We start from the raw sequence: 16,129 nt of genomic DNA, 5'->3' as shown, positions 1-16,129 counted from the left end.
CAGTTGGTCTATGTCAACTGTATCACTGCAAATCATTTTGGTTTCCCAAGTCTGCAGGAAAAAATGAAGCTTTTGTGAAAGGACAGTGGAAAAAAAGGCAGGCAAAGCCATGCATGTATTTCAGCTGAGCGTAGGCATTCAGGGCGCTGGGAGAGCCACAAACACAGACACAGGTTCCACTTTCTGTAAGAATCTGGCTGACGTACACATCATAGTCCTCATCATTTTCACTCCAATCTTAAACTCATGTAGATTTCCAAAATAAGAATCAATGGAAGGCCACTTTGCCTTTGTCCTGATATATTACTGCCCTAGATCAAGCAATGATTCAAAGTAAAAATGTCTAAGATGTCCAAAAATACATCTCTGGTGCTTTTGCTGCTAAAAGCTCTTTAGCAAGCCCTCCAGTTTGAAAATCTAAAGTGAAATCATCTGTAAACAGACCACATTTGAAATAACGAATGAAAACCAACGAATGAAAAATAACAAATGAACGTGCAAGTGTGAATCTTGCCTTTGTAATTGTTGTGTCTAGCTTAAATGACTCTAAACCAGAAATCTGAGGCACAATGGCTCTGCATACATAAATGCTATAAAATTAGTGCAGACAGCTGGCAAATCATTAATTAACAACAGTAACGGTCTTGAACCAGAGCTCTGGGGACGCCACAGGAAATAGGAAATACATTGGTCCTGCTTTCAGTTATGCCTGTGACCTGGTTTCTTCCCCATAAATAAGAAGAAAAAAACATCTATGTGGAGCCACAATATCACACAAGCCACCACCAGCAGTCCTTGAGATAACATGCACTCTGAACGAGTCACAGCACAGCAACCTTTCTTTAGGCACACCTCAGAAACAGATGCAAAATGTAGACTAAGCATAAAATGTTATATAATATAAGTAATCACAAAGACCATTACAAAGAATTCAAAAGTAAAAAAATTGCATTTTTTTCCTTCTATTGTAGCCTAAGTTTTACATATTAGATGATTCATATTGTTTCCTGGATTGTCCCCAGGAGTATCACACAAATAGAAGTGCACATAAATGTTAAGCTAATATGTAAATGAGAAATAATCTCAAGATTTATCTATGAACTCCAGCTTCTTTTAGCAAATTAATTCATTGACAGCAGAAGGGTTACTGTCTCTCTGTGAAACATATGAGGGAAAATGTTGGTTCATAGCAGATTTATTTCCACAATAGACTTAACAGGTTCAATAATTATTATAGTTCACCATGCTGTTCCTGACTTTGTGCTGAAGATTGGGTTCCCTGTTAACACAAAATATATCTGCAGGGAAAAGACAAAGAGAGCAATTTAAAGTGCATATTATTTACTCCAGGGGATGAAATCCACTATAACAACATCTCCATATTCACAAGATGGAAGTGATAATCTTGAAATTATGAGCTAGCAAAACTCTGGGGAACATGCTAGAAAGAACAGTTATGTTATGGCAGGAGGGGACTGGACGGCCTCAAATGCTGTGCAATTTACTCCATCCTTTCTATGGGGAAATCCAACCCTTACTGTTTCGAACTAGCAACACCGAGGCTCCTGCTGTCCCTGAGCCAGCCTTCCGGTCCCTGGCACTGCTGGCTCCAGGTGAGCTGGGAAGGAGAGGGTGCGAGGACAGGGGTTTGGCTTCGGAAGAGAGAGACACGGTCTCCCCAGGGCTCTTCCACGGGAGAACAGCAATGTCTGCGCACCACCAAATCTTGCTAGGGCTGCAGGTTCTTCAGGCCCTTGTGCAGTTCACGTGGCAGTCCCAGAGCTTTATGCTGCTCACTGCATGGGGAGGGGAGAATGGCAGATGCAGGGGGACAGCCTTTTGGTGGCAAAAGCTGAGGACTTTTTTGCCTCCACAGCAGGAGGCTACTAGGGAGTGACACCTGTCCCTGATAATTCAGGGAGCAAGGTTTTACATCTCAGTAATATTTCTTGTGAGGATATTAAACAGGATTTCTGAGAGTAAAAAACACAGAATAGGTTTTTCAGTTTACTGATGAGAGAAGCTGCTGAGTGACCAAATAAATGGCTTGCTCAAAAAACGTTTGGTACTAGAAAAGACCGAGGTATTTAGGTAGCTGAATGTTTAAACTACATACATGGCCCACGGCCAAGAAATGTAAAGCCATCTCCTGTTCAGAGGAGGCAGTAACCTGAGCTAATGCAGTTCACGTATCTCTAAGATCCCATTCATTCCTGTTACTTCCCCTACCCTGTTTCCTTTTTATTCGTTCTGTTGCCATGTGATTTAGGTGAAGGACTGAAGTAGCACTCAGGAGCTGCATTCCAGTGTTGTACTTCCTAACCCCCCCCACACAGCAGATTAAAGAATTACTTCATTGCCCTGATTTTTCTGCACTCGCTCGCAATAAAACTCTCGGTAGGTACCGTTAGCTGCAAAGCTGCCCTCATTTCTCAAAACGGCCTCTGAGAGTTAGCAGGGCTCAGAAGAGGAAGCAAGGGGTGCCGTGCAAACCAGTCTGAGATCTCGTGCAAGAACAGAGATTTCTGAGTATCTCAACCAATTTATCACATGACACCCTGTTATTTTTTTTTTTTCTGTAGCCCAGGATTTGACCAGAATGACATTCATGTTCATAAGCACATGGTGTTTGCAAAACTACGTGCACATACGTCCTTTATCAAAATGGCAAGGTCAGGTTTATAGAACAGGCTTTCATTACTTCGGGGATGTGATACAAGGATTTACAATGAACAATCAAGATACAATCAGGATACATGATTGTAATAAACATTACTATGAAGGAAAAAAAAGAATCGAGGGGAAAAAAGAAAAAAAGCAAGTACAGTTGTATAAAGCAATTTTCATAGCCTGCCTTCTAGTTTAAGGGAAATCATGGAGAGGAAGACCATTCTCACATAATTTCAAATGCTCAGACATAGCTTGGAAAAATCAAAATGAGTTTCAGGTGTCCAGCTTGTTCAGTTATTCAAGCAGCAGAAGCCTTTGCTGCGATTAAAAATACTCAAGAGAGAAGAGAAAGTTCATTGAACAGTTACTACAGTGTTTCACATGAACTCCTTGCTTCCATGTCCAGTAAGCAGACTTTCCCCACTTCTCGTGCTTTAGAGATTAGTTTGTGCTTGGTACAGAAAAAAAAAAAAAAAAAAAAAAAAAAAAAAAAAACAGTCTCTTGTTCTTACAGTGTTACCTGCTTTACATCTACAGAGTATGCAGGAGCTCATCAGTTTACACTTACCCTTTTGTAACTATCATTCCAGGCTCCCCCTGTCTCTGAATGGTGCTTTGCGTTTCTGAAAGTCTTTCAGCAGCAGCTCTCCGGGTGTTACAAACAAGATCATTAACCTGCTTCTCTGACACACCCCGTCTACAAACCTGTAAATTGAGACAAGGTCACACACCTGGTCTGTAGCCAGGATTGGAATTAGAAAGTACGAGTTAGACTTTGCTATCGCTTCCTCATCACTGGGCAATACAGACTCAGGAACAAAACATTCTTAACTCTCTTTTGCAATAAATAAAAATTATAGTTATGGTCTCCCTGTTTAGTTTACTGATCTCCCTCTTTCTGTCTCAGAGTAGCTATCTATTTAAAATATTGGAATGTAAATAAACGTGGAAGAAAATCTATTTCTCCAACATAAATAGAACAGACGTCATCCGTGAAATCTCATGGTATTTAGTAGTTGTACAAAGAACAACTGTAACACTGAGAAAAACATATCTTATCAGACTGCATGGTTATTCACTCTCTGGAATTATGCGAAATACAATGCACAATTCCTTTAGGGCATAATCCAGTGTCTGTCAGAGTCATTGAAAAGACTACCACTTACTTTAATGGGGAACAGACATTGACTGAAGCAGGATATGTGATGATTTATGATATTTCAGATAGAAAATAGATATAGGCATTGGCAATAATAAAAGTAATTTATGTATTTCAGGATGCGGCTTCAGACAGCTGTCACTTCCAGATGATTCAAAGTAAGGGACAACGAGTAACTTCATAATGGACAATAATGAAATAACCTGCATCAGGAAACATATGTTTCCAGCAACGTGCATCTAATCATTGGTTTATATTCTGATGTATAAGTATTTATATTACTTATACATGCCTGTATTACCAGTTCTTTGCTTTTTATTACCATAAAGCTACCTAATCCTTTTAAAAGTCCTGCGAAGTTATCTGGCTCTATAGTATCTTGTGCCAGTGAGTTCCAGACATGTTAATGGTCTGTAGCTCAGATGTAATTTAGGAAGCTAAACTAAGACAAGATTTAAGACACAATAAAATTAAATTGACACCAGTTTTTCCAGCAATAGACCTTTTTTTCTGCGGGGGAGGAGGGTGCCTAATCCTGTATCTTTATCCACCCAAACTCCCGTGGCAATTAAACTAAATTAAACCCCCAAATCTTAGTAACATATAAACCTATCAATATTGTCAGATTCCCAGCTAACGAAAAATGGTCCTACTGTGAAATCTATGGACCTTTTCCAATTTAGATCAGGTAAAGAATCGAGACAATGCGGCGCTCTCTGCCTCCTTTACCTCCACAGCAGGAATCCGTAAATATCCTCATCACTAGGAGCAGCCAAACAATTGTTGCCTATTTTTGAATACCTCTAAATGTACAGAGTAACAAGAAGCAGACGCTGTCTAGAAAAATAGACAATTAAGCTAGAAACTAGCCCTGTGATGTGGGCTTACTACGACCACTCAACTTCCTTTTATCTCTGTTCTCAGTGTTTTGCCGTGTCATTTCTGCCAGCTGTAATACAGCGAGCACTCACAACGCCTTTACTAAAGTATGTGAGCAACTGAAACACTGGGAAACAATGTATGAAATTTTTAACAATGCCGCAACAAACAAACAAACAGCATTTCAGCTACCTTGAAGTAAACAAATACACATTTTGAATTTAAAATTAACCTCCTGAAGGCATGCTGTCAAGTAGAGAAACATACAGACTCCTTCCCTCTCTCAGACACTGGGGTAATCTCATACACTAGATGTACCAAAGCAGCGAACTCTCAGCACGATCGGATTTTGGATACCACGTCCGACAGCCATCTTACAGCCACTGACTGGTTATAGCTCTTACTATTTATGAGTTTAATTCTGAAAATGTGCAGTAGCGAACAGCGCAAGTAGTTTCCTTGATTCCTCATATATGGATACTTGCTTGGTGCTAAAATAGAGACATTGTCCCCCCCCCCTTCCTCTTTTTTTTTATTTTTTTGTAAAAGTTACTAGAAACTTATCCTATAGGTAGTCCTAATAAACAGCAAAGCATTCACTCCGTTAGCATGTGGCTACAAGATCAGAGCCAGGACTTGCCTCTCTGCCTGCTACACTGCAGGGAAGCTCGATGCCGAGACTTAATTCCTTAGAAAATTTTGATTTCGTGTTGAGAAAAATGTTGCCAACAGTCTTCATGAATGGAGAGCAGTGTATTGCAGACCATCACAACCTACAAACTGCAGCATTTACCGTGATGTATAGAGAAAAACATTTGCTGTCATTCGGAAAAACTTACACATTATTTACACGTTTGTTTGTTTGTCCAGATTTGTATTAAAATCCTAAGGCACAGTTAAGCCCCTAAATTACGTTTAATTATTTCTCTGAGGTTTTTATGCCAGAGATCATTTCATCTATACTCAAGACAAATCGTAATGAACAAAGGATGCAAACTGTAAAGGGCAATGTCAATGGTAAAAAAAAAAAATGTTAAAAAAAAGTGAAGCAGAGTGCAAAGTGATTATTCCCCAAAAGGAAAGACACGTTTTCAAATGTTCTTTAAAATTAAACTATGTCTGTTAAAAACGATTTTTAAAAAGGTCTCTGCAAGGCAGAGATTCTATTCTGAAAGTTACTTGAACACAAATGCCTAGATAATCACTTAAATTACGACAAGGTGGCGTTTAGAAAACTTAGAAAGGTGTAAAAATGCCTAGAGCAAATAACTCTCGTTCTCTTTGCTTCATTTAAAAGCCGCAGGGACTGCTCAAGTTGGTGCTTAAACTACACTTCATTCGTTTCGGCATCTCATTTCGTCAATCAGGTATTTTATACTAATCACGCCAACACCGCAGCCGTTATTTGTCTCCACAGTACGTAAGGTGAAACGGATGCAGATACCGGCAAAACCACCCCCTCTTCTCCTTCCCCCCTTCGCGCCGTGCCGAGGCACGCAGATTTTAGAGCCTTAACTTGGAAATTCCTTCTTTCTCCCGGGATCAGCGCTTCCCTCCAGCCCCCCACCACGCTGTCACCCGCTTGCCGCTGATTTACGGCTCCGCCGCTCGTGGGCCAGTGTTTTGACTGGCGGCGGTGGCGCGTCCCGCCGCCCCTCACACCGCCCCGCTAATTGCGCCTCCTTCCCTGCTCCTCATTAGCCGGGAACGGCCGGCACAGGCACCGCGGGGGCCTTTCGGAAACCCCGACTCACACCCAGAGTTTCCCAGCGCTTGATTGGGTTTATTTGTTTTTAAACTCTCTGCGGATCTATCTACCCGCCTCCTGCCCAGGGCGGCCGCCGGCGCCGGGCGGGGGGAGGGCGGCAGCGCGGGCGGGACTAACGGACTAACGGTCGCTGCGGGGGAGGGGGGAGGGACGCGGAGCACCGCCCCGCCCCGCCCCGCCCCGCCCCTCTCCACCTCCCGCCTCCCGCTCGCGCTCCGCCCGCGCGCGTCAGCCGTGGCGTCACACCGCCGCGAGGAGGGGCCGGCCTCCGCCGCGGGCCAATGGCGGCGCCTCCTTCCCTTCCCCTCCCGAGAGGCCGATCAGTGCTCTCGTTGCGTGCCCAATCCGCGGCGGCACCGCCCGCACCTCCCCCGCTTCGTTTGCATATCGCGCTGCTATTGGCTGAGCGCCGCGGCCAGCGGGCGTTTCTTGGGGAGACGGGGAGGGCCGGGGCGTGTTCAGGCGGCAACCGGAGACGGCTGCCGCCCGCATTTGCGGAGCACGGCGCAGACGTCACTCTCGGGGAGGGGACAGTCAAATCAGAGGCCGGCACCGCCCCCCGCCCACTGCGCCGAAGACCCAATCCGGCGCCGCTGAGTCACGGCGGTGATTTACACAGAGAGCCGTATATTTGCATATGCTTGAGGGGCGGGGCGGGGGCTGTCACCGCCCCCTCGCCCCCGCCCGGCCCGGCCCGGCCCGGCCCGGCCCCTCGCTAATCGACCCTCTGTGTGGTCCGGGCGGGGCGCCTCCCTGCGCCGTCACCCCGGCTCTGCCATCGCGGCCGGCTCGCCCGTCATCTTTAATAACGCCAAAAATCTCGGCCAGACGGAAGCCATTAGCGACCCCCTCCGCTCTTGCTGGTCTTTATAATCTTATTAGTTTAATGGCTCACGCAGCGCGGGGCCTGTTTCCGACGGATCAAAGCGGAGGCCAACAGGAAAATCCTCCCCTCGCGCTCCCTGCGCCCGGCCCCGCCGACACCTTCCGCGCACCCGCCGCGCACCCGCCGCGGGGCCCGCGCGATCCGCTGCGCCTTTCCCTTCCCGCTTGCTTGCTTGCTTTTTCTTTGTTTTTTGTTTTAAAGTATAAACCGTGAAGGCGCTACTAATGGGGCCGAATCGGATATACGCCGTGGCCGGCTGACCTCAGGGCAGCGTTTTCCGTTTAGCGGCAAAACGCTTATCTGCAGCCTGGAGACCCCCCCCCCCCCCCCCCGCAGTAACTTCTGCCACGGTAAATTAAGCGTACGCGCACTGTGGTCCGTGACGGCGGAGCGTCGCGGGACGGCCGCTGCCAAAGGTTACCGGCCTGCCTACAGCCCCACCGAGTATTTCTCCGGGGGGGGGGTAAATATCTGTACTCATTAAAGGGAGGTAAATGCAACGGCCGGGGAGCCGCGGGGCACAGCAGGGAGCGCAGGGAGCCCCCGCGGCTTCCCCCGCCCCCGATTTGTGTGCGCGCACCCGCGCAGCGACGCGTGCACACACACCCAGTCTCTACACATAAAACACGTATCCATAAAGCACACCCGCCCGCACACGCATCACGTATGCACGTGCGCAAATGCTAAGGGAAAGCAAGCTCCCGCATCGAAAACGCCTAAAGCGTATCGTTTAACACCACGGGCAACGTTTCACGCGCGTGGTGCGAAGCCCCGGCGAAAGGGGAGCAGGCGTGCGCGCGTGGAGCCGTGCCTGTGTGCGCGCACACGCATACGTGTGCGTATACACGGGGAACGAAACGATTTAACGCCCTCACAAATCTCCAGGATTTTACTTGCCGAAATTCTAAAGGTTTTTCAAGAGGGGGGAAAAAAAAACATGATGGACTTTTATATCTCATAGAAAATCCATTATTTCCAGTTTTGCGGTCTGGATGACAAAATATTTAAGACATAAAAAGCCCACTTGTTGAAATACCAAGTGGTGATATATTAATATTCTAGGTTGGAAACTAAATCTCAGTGTATGCGCACACAAACTGGGATGTATATGAATACATGAATACATGTTAATGGGCGTATGTAGATGCACAGTTTAATACTGCCTGTGCTAGTCAGCTAATAAATTGAAAACTAGACGGTGAGCATAGCCATATGCGCACAAACCACACACACAGTAAGCTTTATTTTATTAGAGACTATTAATACACAAGCTCATAAAAATCTATCCCTATTTAAATTTTATAGCAGTCTAGGTTTAAAGTGTGCATGTTTGTGCAAGCAAAAGGAATTGGACATACGATTATACATACCCACTAAGCTATTAGATTTTTTGTGCATATGTATTAGAGAAACATACATAACGCAGATTATTATAAAACGACTTTTTATTTTTTTAAAAAGAAACACTTGTAAATGTGAATATCCACTTAAGGGCCGCTTAAAAAGTAACAGACATTATGGTGCTTTCCCTTTCCCTGACAGCCAGTGGCGACTCCGCCAGGTTTTCTTTGTGTGTGTCTGTGTGTGTGTGTTTTTACTATATTTCCTTCTGGAAACAGATGTGTACTTTATTTCGGGAGAGCTTTCTGCTTTTTTTTCCCCTAACCTGCTAATTCCCCGAGTTTATTCGTGCCATAGACAATAAAGCCATAAAGCTGACTGCAGAAATTTGTTTGCCGTAACGACGTGTTATTTGAGTCCCTGGTTTCGGGACTCTGGCACTTAACCAGATCAAAGAGCCCCCCTGAAAGAACGCCCTGTGATGCCGTCTGTGCGTGTGTGCAGGGAAACGCCGGGCGGCGGCGGGACGAGAGCACGGGCGGGAGCCCCCCGAGCCCCGCCGCCGCCGCGGCTCCCTGCGGCCCCCACGTCCGCCCGGGCAGGCTTCCCCGGCAGCGGCGAGCCGCGGCTCCCCGGCGGGATCCCGGGCCGCCGCTGCCCTCCCTGGCGAGAGCAAGCGCGGTGCGAGGCAGCGCGGAGCTGTCGGACGTTTCCCCGCTCTGCCGCGCCAGGTTCGGCGGGTGGCTTGGCGTCGGCGTCCCTGTGCACTGCGGCTACCTCGACAGTTTTAAAGCACCGCGTCTAATTGCACGGCATTAGTTTTACTACCCATATTGACTCTCGAAAAGTAGATTTAAATTACGTGTTGCAGAAGTGATACTATAAACCAGCAGAAAACAGAATCCCTCCTCAAACACATTTATGGGCTGAGGCTGCAAAGATCACAGGCTGCAGGTTTTCCCTTCGGTTGAAAGGTTGTCCCAGCACGGGAAGTCATTTGATAAACCTTAAGCTGTACTTCATAATCTTTACTGCTTTATGGAGCTTTCCCCAAATCTTTAACACACTGTAACCTTTTCAAGACAGATTGCCAGACAACTTTTCGGTGTTAGGTTTACTTAATGCAGTTCTTGCGAGGAAGTGAATTTTCACGGTGCCCACATTACTGCCGGGCACTCCCTCCCCCGTGCCCCAGCCCCGCTGGGCTGTCACCTGCAAAGATTTATGAAACCTGTTGACTCATAATATCATAGACCCGAATTTTGATCTGTCAGATTACAGCCCGCACGGTGTCTGACGCTGCCACAGGGTGAAGGGCGCTTTTCGGACGTATTCCTCTCATGAGTGCTTTCGTGCAGAGGAGCGAACTTATGATTTATTGCCATGTTCGGCCATTTCGGAAGCAAAATTAACCCCAGAATGCCTCCGACCCTTTTGAAGTTCACGGTTTGTTTTCCTTACTGTACAGAGCGAGAATCAAAGGCTCGAAACGCCCTCTCGTGTTTATTTTCAAAAAAAAAAAAAAAAAAAAAAAAAAAAAAAAAAAAAGGGAAGAGAAAAGGATCTATCGGGCAATTAAAGTATCAGCTCACCGCGGCCGCAGCAACCCTACACCGGGCGGCAGCGCACCCCCGGCGCTGCGGCACGGCGCGGCACGGCCGCCCCCGCGCCGCCCGCCGCCCCCGTCACGGCACGGCCCTCCCTCGTGACGTCACCGCGCCCCTCTCCCTGCCCCGGTTTCCGCCCACAAAACAGCGGCGCTGGAGCAGCCCGAGACCGAAGACTGGAGGGGGGGGGGCGGCGGGGGGGCGCTCCGCCGCCGGGGGGCGCCCTCGCGGCTCCAGCGCTCCGCTGATTGGCGGCCCGGCGCCGGTGACGTCAGAGGCCGGGGGGATGACGGACGGCGCGCGGCGCTGACGCAGCGGCGGCGCAGGTGCGTCGCGGTCGCCGTCCCCGGGAGGGCGCTGAGGGGGCCGGGCCCGAGGGGGCGCAGCAGGAGCCCCCGCGCGACGAGTGAAGGGCGGGGGGCGGCGGTGCCCCCTGCGCCGTTTCCCTCCGGACCTGAGTCGCTTTCAGCGCCACCGCCTCCTGCCCAGCGAACGTCCCGCACGGGGGCTGCAGCTGGCCGTGACTGGGCAGAGCGGCGCCCCCGGCGACGGGCTCGCGGCCCGCGCAAGCCCAGGGCGAACAGCCGGGGCTGTGCCGGAGCCGGGCGGCGCGGCTTTCGCCGCCTCCTCCTTGCACGTGTAACTAGCAAGCGTGTAAAGATAGATGCACACACGCCTATTTCATAGGTGGTTATGCCAGTTTTGAGTGAATTCTGCAACTCCGCACGTGCGCGCCTGACGAGCGCACGGTGTCGTGGGTGATCGCTACGCGTGACTGTCGAACTGCCGCTCTGCGCAGGGGGTCGGAAGAGGCCAAGGGTGCTTTCACCGTTACAAGCCAGAGCCGCCCGGCCGCCATGGCGGAGCGCGCGCGCCCTGCGCTCCCTTCCCCGCGGGCCGCGCGCCCGGCATGCAAATCTCCCCTGATTGACACTCCCGGAGGCAGCCAATCGCGCCGCACCTGGCCAGTCATTGGCCGGCGAGCTCTCAGACGTCAGAGGTGACGTGCGCGCGAACGCTGGCCAATCTCCGCCGTGTATGCAAATGAGCGGCGCCGCTGCCTGGGCGGCGGGGGGGCCGCCCGGGCTGGCGCGCGCCGCCCCGTGGCCGGCGCGGGGGTTGCAGCGGCGCGGGCCGGGCCGGCGGTGGCGGCGGCGGCGGCTCCGCGGGGCCGCTCTGCACCGCGTTTTGGCGCTCTGAGTTGCCCCTTGCTGCTGGACAAGTGAAAAATGCAGCGGCCAGGCCGACAGAGGGTTTCCCCCGCTGCACCCCGCGGCAGCCGGTTGTTCCCCCCTTACAATTCCCCCCCTTCCTTTTTTTCCCGCTTTTATTTTTTTTTAACCGTGTTTTCACTTTTCGCAAGGTCGCTTTGGGGCCGCCGGTGTGCAGCGCGAGCGCGCTGCAAGGAGCGGACTCGGAGCCGCCGAGGCGCTGCCCCGGCGGGGCACGGCGCGGTACGCGGCCGCCGCTGCCCTGCGACAGCTCCGCGCCGCGCCCGCCGAGCGCCGGCCGAGTGCCGGGGACGGCGGCTGGGAATAACTCCGCGAGCGAAGCCGCGCAGAGCTTCACGGCTTCCCCCCCTCCCGCGCCAAGGTGCACTTCTGCCCTGAATTTTGTATAATTCAGCCGATTTTTTTGCATAAATTTGTCGAAAGGGAAGCGGCAATTTATTAAAGTTCGTTGGAAAAAAAAAGGGAAAACACGGCTCCGCTGTGACCCGCTCCCTGAAAAGGGACAGCAGTGAAGTGCTGCAGGCAGGGACAAACCCGACCTCTAGCGCGGGTGCCGCGGGCGCGCTGGGGGCTCCCGGTGCCGCCCCGGCGCGGCAGCTCCGCGCCCGCGCTGCCGCCGGCCTCGCCGGGCCGCGCACCCGCCCGCTCGCGTTTCCCTTCTCCGCTTCCCTTTAACCCAGCTCGGGAACGTCGCCGCGGGGAGGACGGGGAGCCCCAGCCCTCCTTCCCCTGGGCTCTGCTCCCCTTTGGGGCCTGCCCCTGTTTTCATCTCGCTTTCCGCAATATTATCTTTTTCTTTTTGATTTTCCTCCTGGGAGGATTGCAGCCCATTCTGTCATCTAAGTTCGTTTTAACCGATGAGGCCAATGCAGCTAGCTGGCAATTTGATCAACTTTTAGCTGGCCTAAGAAACACACATCGCTGGCGTCCTGTTAATTCACAAGCGTACAACGACTGTGTGTGTGCGTGTGTGTGTGTGTGCGTGAGGTGCAAGTGTTGCTGTGTCTGTGGATGTGGAAAAAACACTTGCATTCCATGCTCAGCATTTAGAAATAATCCCATGAAACAATAAACGTGATGTTCGTGTATATCAAAGATTTTTTTTTTGGTATTTTGTTTTTTCTCACTCAGAAAAAAATAAACTGATGGTATTTATGGGACCATCCGCAATAGTTTATCCTACACCAACCTGGCACATGAAAAACATATTTCCCTGCACCAGAGAAGAGGGAAAAGCCGCCTTTGCAGAGCAATTTTATGAAAGTTTTCCTTTGTATGGGCTGCGTGTATGTGTGTGTGTGTGTGTGTGTGTGCATGCACACGTGAGTTTGTGTGCATGTATGCACACACGCGCGCGTGCGTGTGTTTGTAGGAGAGGTTATCGGGCGGATAAGGAGGCTGCAGGCTTTGGGAAAGCAGCGATTTTTGAGAACTCGTGTGGAGCCCCCCCCCCCGTTTAAATCCTAAACAGGCATTCCAAGAAGGAGGAAACAATTCCGATTTGTTTTCATTGGAGGTTGTAAAGCAAGACCCAAACAAAGTTAGAAATATAAACCAACTGAAAGATCTCCCAGCTGTTTAGCTGCTGCTTCTAAACAAGCCCGATCTCTTTTTCTCTCTCTCCCCTCCCAGATCTCCCTGGCTTGTGGTTTCTCTCTAAATAAGGAAGGTTCCCTAGAGAATAACTCGCTGGAATTCACTCCCTCAAGAAATGACTGCATAGTTTGGTGAGAGGCGAAAGGGGCCATGAGTCAGGGAGGGATGAGGGGAACAGAGATGGTTTTGCAGCCGAGGGGAGATACCTGCTATGGTAACACGGAGAAACAAACTCCACGCTCCAGCGCACAAGCCTGATTACCCAAGGGGCTCGGAAAGTACCCCCCCCCATCCCTAAATAACAAGAAATAATTGACCCTGTGCAAAATTGGTCTCTTTCTCCCCTCCCCTCTCATTTTCCTGGTGCTTCCTTGGTCATTCCCAGGGACTGCAAAGGGAATCGCGCAGGCCCTGGTGTGAGCCGTATGTGCTCCCCTTGCGGTCCCTGCCGAACCCTGGCCTCCAGCATTCCCGCTCATTTGCACATCACTTCTCACTAATCCTGTGCCTTCAACCTCTCCCAGCCCCCCTCCACCATCCCACCTCATTTTTGTCCTGTTCTTGAACCATCATTTCTTTTTCAGTCCGGCTGCCTTCCACCCTAATGATTTTGAGCATTGAGACTGGCTTTCTTCTCTGTTTTGTTTCCACCCCAGGTCTGAGAATGGGGACTTTAAACTGCTTTTGCCTTGTAGCTTGTTTATTTGCACAGTGCAAGCTGTCTGTCTGCAAGAGTGAAAACCTGAAATCCTCCCCCACTCTGGCTTTCCCTTTTCCATGAAGCTAAGCGACTTCACAAGCATACTGTCCCCAAAAGCAGCCTGACCTGTGCCAGGGGCATTGGAGCAGGGCAGAGTACCACTCAGCATCTTTCCTACAGTGTCACAGATACAAATTCGAGGGGGCAAAAGATTCTGTGGAGGGTGGGTGTATGCTATAAACATAAAAAAAGCCCAGTGACTCAAAAAAAAAAAAAAAAAAAAAAGGAAAAGGAAAATAGGAAAAAAAAGAAAAAAGGAGAAGGTATAAAGGAAAAAGAATAAAAAGAATAAAAGAAAAAAGAAAAAGGAAATAAAGAGCAAAAAGCTAAAAGGAAAAAGAAAAAAAGAGAAAAGGAAAAAAAAGAGCTTTAAAAAGCACATCCTGGATGTGAAGTGCAGCTGTGACTCAAGCAATTCTCTGTCCGCATTACCCGAAAGATGTGCCTGTTTGACATGGGGGGGCTGTTCTTAGAGGCGACTGTTTGGCCCCTCATTAGAGAGCGATGTCCTTAAACGCCGTCCCCAAAGCCGCAAACAGCTCGGGGATGGGGGAGAGAGGAAGTTTCTTGTTCAGAGACACACGGTGCTTTATACACACATACGTGCATGTATGCATGCATCTGGTTGTTCATTCATATGTCTGCATGCATATCTGTATATGTATATAGGGTGTGTGTATATATATATATATATATGTATATATAAAAGAACACACACAGACACATACCCATATATATATATATGTGTGTGTGTGTGTGTGTGTGTATATAGTGTATATACAGTGTATTAGGTATGCGTGCACCTCCGCATGTGCTCCGCGCGGCGGGTCTCTGCGCGCCAGGGGGCAGCAGACACCGCGGCAGCGCAGGGTCCTCCCGGCTCCCAGCGCAGACGGGGAAATCACAGCCCCGGAGAGCCGCGCTCGTTTCCCCGTGTTTCATCGAGTCACACCCCAGAGAAGCAACCGATACGCCTAAAGACGACCCATGTGTAGGAAACTGTGAGCTGTCCTCGTTAGGTGTTGTTGATGCAAACAAATGAAAAACAAAGCAAAAGGTTTGGGTGACTGAGTTTCGAAAGTTTTCATCTTAAACTTGGCTTTCCCTTTTCCATGGCTAGTTTTGCCTTGAGCTACTGGCAGTTCAGCAATAGAGTTACTTAATAAAGCGAAAAAATTGGTGAAAACTTGGTTTAGTAGAAAGTGAATTATTGTTAAAAACTCCCCAAACTGTTTCAATGCATCCACATCCACGCCCCCAATTCATTTTGCCTCGTCCAAACAAACAAACAAAAAAACCCCACATTTCTAAAATCATTTTTACAGTCTGAAAAATTCCAGGAATTTTTTTTTAAATGACTGTAGCTAACTTGGGAAGCTACTCCCAGCAGTTCATTTGAAGAAAAGAGATACATAATGTGGGAAAATCAGAGGGCTGTCTTACTGTCATCTAAACTGAAGTAGAGATTATGGGGTCTTATTAACTCTTGGGAAAAGATCTGTTTTTAATTCAAAGCTCTTATCACAAGGCAGGCAGGCAGTGGATACACAAACTAGACCAGGATACACATTGGAATATATTTTCTGTGGATATTCAGTTGAGTTTTTCCTTTGTCCATCTCGATGCTTCTTTGTGTTTTCTTCCAGATCACTTACATGATGGAGTTTCTTTGCCCAAAATGACTGCAGAAAAGCAAAGCTGACAGTTGCTTTCTTCTGGCACCCTCCTCAGCAACCTGCTCATAAGCCTTCTCTAGTACTACTGGATGACTTACTCCAGCAATTGCAAGGAAGGGACACAGCTCAAACAGTTAAGCAGAGAGTAAACTCACAGAGAAAAAAAAATAGAATCATTTCAATAAATAATTGTATGCTAGGGCAGCTAAAAGAGACTCAGTTCACCAGTCAGTGATTTCACAGTGTTCTTGTAAAGCTGTAACTTTAACACTCATGAATTAGTGACAATTTAACTTGTTTCTTCTAGCACTGTAAAAAAGTTCAACTGCTTAGATTTCATGCACGCTGTATAACGTAAATGCTACACGGGAGAATTTAAGCATATTCCCAACGTCACGCTGCGGGGTCTGAGTGATCCCGGAGCCACGAGGACTCTGCGAATGCACCTCGAGTCTATAACCTGCGGCCAGAGGGTCTGATCCCTGCGAGTCTGCAATAGCTGCCGGTGACATGGTAACCGCAGTTCCTGCCATGTCCGTGATCGGGATATAAAAG

At 48.9% G+C, this 16,129-nt stretch overlaps 1 long non-coding RNA gene across 2 annotated transcripts; it reads left to right on the top strand.

Annotated features, from left to right (window-relative positions):
• The first annotated feature begins 10,580 nt into the window (after positions 1–10,580).
• Positions 10,581–15,785, top strand: LOC134136092 (uncharacterized). Of its 2 annotated transcripts, none has more exons than XR_009957431.1 (2): positions 10,581–10,636; positions 15,545–15,785. It is a non-coding gene; the product is annotated as an uncharacterized LOC134136092 (long non-coding RNA). The 2 variants fall into 2 exon arrangements; XR_009957430.1 differs by lacking the exon at positions 10,581–10,636 and adding an exon at positions 13,191–13,269.
• The last annotated feature ends 344 nt before the right edge of the window (positions 15,786–16,129 follow it).

The sequence above is a fragment of the Rhea pennata genome, chromosome 2 (assembly GCF_028389875.1).
Source record: "Rhea pennata isolate bPtePen1 chromosome 2, bPtePen1.pri, whole genome shotgun sequence".
NCBI classification, from domain to species: domain Eukaryota; kingdom Metazoa; phylum Chordata; class Aves; order Rheiformes; family Rheidae; genus Rhea; species Rhea pennata.
This window is presented reverse-complemented; position numbering and strand designations above follow the sequence as displayed.